General features: G+C 48.5%; 1 long non-coding RNA gene across 1 annotated transcript; it reads left to right on the forward strand.

Moving 5' to 3' along the window:
* Positions 1 to 1072: 1072 nt before the first annotated feature.
* On the forward strand, positions 1073 to 3412 carry LOC144180272 (uncharacterized). The gene is made up of 2 exons (XR_013324359.1): positions 1073 to 1109; positions 3144 to 3412. It is a non-coding gene; the product is annotated as an uncharacterized LOC144180272 (long non-coding RNA).
* Positions 3413 to 4533: the final 1121 nt, after the last annotated feature.

Here is a 4533-nt window from a genome sequence, read left to right on the forward strand (position 1 = left end):
TCGACGCTTCTTCGCATACAGCCGGCCAGCCGTGCCTAAACGACGTCCTTTGCAAGGGCATGAAGCTTGGGGTCGAAGTCGTTCAGCTGCTCATGACTTTTCGTTGTCACCCTGTTGTCATCGTCGCAGACATAAAAAAGGCGTACCTGCAGTTGCTGATTCGACCAGAAGATCGCGACGCGTTGAGATTCCTCTGGGTGGAACGACTGCCTACGCGAGATAATCCGGCGTCCCCCATTGTCACCTGGAGGATGACCCGTGTACCGTTTGGCGCGTCATCCAGCCCATTCCTTCTGGCTGCCACGATTCGCCACCATCTCCAGACCTGTCGGGAGCAGTACCCGGAAACAGTAGCGCTGCTGGAAAGGGCATTCTACGTGGATGACCTCATAATTGGTGTACCTAGCGTCGAAAAGGCAATTCAAGTGTACGAGGAAGCTCGCAAAATATTCTCCGAGGCCGGAATGGAGATACGAAAATGGGCATCAAACTCAGAGGAGCTCGGACATCAGTTTGTGCGGGACAACGTCGCAATCGAAAATGAAGCGGGAGACGCAATCAGGATGAAGGTGCTGGGAGTCCCATGGGAGCGTGCTACACTCTTAGCCAAAATGGGAGAAAATAAGACTAACTGCAGCAATTACGCCTCGCGAGGAACATTTAGTCCCCAAAAGACCAAACGCGCCAAGATTAGGGCCGTGTGCAAAATGAAGGGACCAAACGTTGGTCCCTCGACGCGAATGGGACCAACGGAAAGACTAACAGCGCCCTTTGCTCCCGCAACGTTGCTGTTGCTCCCTCTGGCGGGGGCCCTCCGACTTGTTTCTATAGTTCATCTCACAAGCTACATGCAGCACTGTGGAGGCTACATTGTTGTCCCCCTCAGGCCGCCTAACTCACCGCGAAGGAAGCGACAAAAGGCGCCGGGGCCGTGCGGTGCCACTTGCCGAGAGGGGAGAAGGGAGTGTCCTTTCAGGACCCCCTTCACGGCGGATTAGGCGCCCTCAGTGGGCGCACTATTGATAACAATGTAGCCTCCACAGTGCTGCATGTAGCTTATGAGATGAACTATACTTGTTCGGCGGCCAGCGGGGACGGACGTGCGAAAGGTGAGCTGCGGCGGCGACGGCTTTTCCCCATTCGCCCTTTTTTTGAAGTTCTTGAGCTTGTATCTTAGCGTCAGAGTAAAACCAACGCCAGTCGATTCGCTGTGCGTTACTGCCGACGGTGACCTAATTTTTATTTGTTTCGGTCAATATTTACCCAATTTTTTGCTTAACCCTAAAATAGTAAAAATGCAATTTCTCTTTAAACAAGTGGCCCAACCGCATAAATAACCGTCCCAGCAGGAGCAGCGTACAAAAAGGAAGCTAACCGCTAACTTCTTTTCTGTTGAAATTGCAGTTTTAATACATTTATAGCCAGAAATGTCAAAGCGTGGTTAACACGTGGCCGAGAATCTTGAAGGGCTCTAACTTTTTAGGAAAGCATATGAACACTAAAATAACAACATGGTGCTGTTAGGACACAAGAATTACTCGCAGAGATATTAAATTTTAAATGAAAACGTGATATTTTAAGCAGGAAAATTACAAGAAGTCTGGCAGAACGCCGGAACAGCAACGGACGCGTACACTCTGAGGCTGAGTAGGGCAAAAATAGTTGCACCCTCGTAACCGCAACTACGCCCAGAATAAAACTTGACAAAAACGGTTAAAATCTGATGTAAATTGGCTGAGTAAGGCATTTTTTTCCATAATTTGCAGAAGCCGAACTTGTAATCTGCCGGACCACAGCAGAACGGCAAAATGAAGTCGTCCTCGAAGGCGCGGTCTGACCGCCGTAATAAAAATCCTCTAACAAAATCGTAGAATCTTTATGTATCTCACGGCAAGTTTTTTTTTTTTTTGAGAATATAGTGTCATCTAATGGCCCCTTTTCCAGTACCGGCCCTCCTTGTGGCCGCCACGGCGAACCTAACTGGCAGTAACGCGCCCCCCCCCCCTTCCCCCCCCCCCCCCAAATTGTTTGGCTTTCGGGGAACTCGTTCACGAAACATTCTCGTCCTGCAGTCCTTCCCGCACCCACCCGTCACCCGTGCCTTTCACATGAATTTCACAGTAGCAGGCGCACGCTCGCGTGACTCATCTAACGTGGCCGAAAGCTTCCTTCACTTTTTTTCATTTTCGTTGCCCCCTCACTGGTAGCCAAGCGCTCGCAGCGTGGTCAGTCTCACATTTTTGCCCCTTTTCTTTGAAAGCCTTTTTTTGTGTGCACGTACGAACTCACTGGAACTGTCCGCAAAGAGGAAATAAAAACGTGCAGCCTAGAGTCACTAAACAGTATATAGTGACACTAGTGCAGCCATAGCCACTCCCCATGCAGAAAGCTGAGAGGACGCGGTTTTGTTTGTTTCGCCCGAGGCTATTTCTTAAACAGTGTTAGATTTAATAAACATTGAGAAAATTTGGCTCTTGATACATTTTCGAAATAAAAACGCATTCTTCGACACCGACATCACAGCCAGAAATCAATAATGACCTTGTTCTATACAAACCCGCACCATCAGCGCAGGAAAGCAGGTTTTCTTCCAATAAATAAATATTCCTTCTTGTTTTTTTTTTTTTTTTTTGATTGCAGTCAAACCATTTTGATTAGAGCTGGTGCTGACAGGAAGCGTCTCTTTCCCTACATGTCTTGTGAAAGAGAGGGAAGAGGCCCTTGTTTCGTGCTACGTAAGCCTCTGAGAATTATAGCGAACCTGCATGCGAGAAATGAGCAATCTTTCTATTTTCTGTTGCCCTTATACAGTGGTTCAATGCGTTGAGTGAGGGAGCATGAGTCCCCAGGTTCTATTGCTGGTTTGAGTGGCGTCTTTTCTGCTGGAGTCGGAAAAACAACAATGTCTTGAGTTTCGCTTGTTAACTACCGTGGCCATGGTCTTAATTAATCCGTAGTCTTATACTCAGTGCAATTCACAGGCCACATTTGGCTGCACTACATAAAGCGTTGATTTTGCTTCTTTTTGCTTTTTGAGGTACTTTTTACGGATGCTTGTTAGGGCTGCTGGAAACTGCGTTTTTCTCAATTTTGCGTCCTACCATGAATAACACTTGTTTTGTTGCCCCATTTATTTCCTGCAGGAGCGTGACGACATACGCCCATTGCCGACAGCGTCACGGAGGATGGCTGTCTCCTCTCAACGGACAAGTACCTCAAGACAAGTGGAGCACGCTTGCGCCAAGGACAGCAGCCATGTATACCCGGAATAGCCCAATACTGGGCGCATCGCCTCAATAAGGTGTGCCGTACAGGCCTTCGAAATAGAGACTCCAACGTCAAGAGTAGAGTACGGTTTACTTTTGTTGTGTATGTTGCTCACACAGTGTTGCAATAAAAAGCTTGAAAGTAACATTTTCTTTGTCGTGAGTACTTTGTCGTGAGCAAGTGGCCAAGAAATACTGCTTCTGGTCTCTTGTGTTTACTCCTGTCTTCTGAATTGTCGGTCTAATGGAACGACAGTCACTCATGGAGTATTTGCACGAGCCAGCATATCGTCTTTTAGTATGCACGGTTAATCCAGAGGGGAGCATTTGCAGGGATGAACATTTAGTCTTGAAAGCATCAATTGGTCTAGGGAGAGTAATGGGAAAGATTAACGATTGATACTCAGATGACCAACGGTTGGTCTCCAGTCGACTAACAGGGGTGACCAACAGTTGATCTGCAAGGGACCAACAGTTAGTCTTTATGGCGGACCAACAGTTGAACCATCAAGGGACTAAGTGTAGAGGGACTAACAGTTGGTACCCTTGCCGTTAGTCCCAAAAAGGACTAATTCTAGTGGCAACGCAGTTAGTCCCCAAAAGGACTAACGCCGATGCCCCGTTAGTCCTTTTTGGCTAAGAGTGTAGAGACTGCATTTACCTGTCGACGAAAGACGCATCAGAATTTGCGGCAGCCAATCCGTCAACCAAGCGCACCGTGCTGCAGACGTTTGCGAGGATGTATGATCCCTTGGGATACTTTGCACCATTCACCGTAACGGCCAAGCTTGTGTTCCAGGACCTCTGGAAAAAGAGCTGCTCATGGGATGAACGCCTTCCAGATGACGAACAAGCGCGATGGAACAGCTGGTGTGCCCAATTAACAGAGTTGAATGAGGTCCAGGTTCCACGGTTCATGTTCTCGCACTCGTTCGATGTGGAGGGTTCAATCGAGATCCACGCTTTTTGCGATGCAAGCCCGCGAGCTTACGGCGTTTCTCTATACGTCCGAAAGCTGGGTGACAATGGCCTATATGACACCAGATTGTTAATTAGCAAGAGCCGAGTCGCCCCTATCAAGCCCATCTCCCTGCCTCGGCTAGAGCTTCTTGCATGCGTTATTGGAGCACGACTCGTACGTTATGCCAAAACAACTGCAATTCTGGAAGACTCCCCTGTCAGTTTGTGGACGGACTCTCTTGTCGCGCTGCACTGGATTACTAGCGCCGCCACAAAGCGTGACCAGTTCGTAGAACACCGCGTGGCC

This window comes from Haemaphysalis longicornis, unplaced genomic scaffold (assembly GCF_048455015.1).
Source record: "Haemaphysalis longicornis isolate Haplotype H1 unplaced genomic scaffold, Haemaphysalis longicornis Haplotype H1 scaffold_4, whole genome shotgun sequence".
Taxonomy (NCBI): domain Eukaryota; kingdom Metazoa; phylum Arthropoda; class Arachnida; order Ixodida; family Ixodidae; genus Haemaphysalis; species Haemaphysalis longicornis.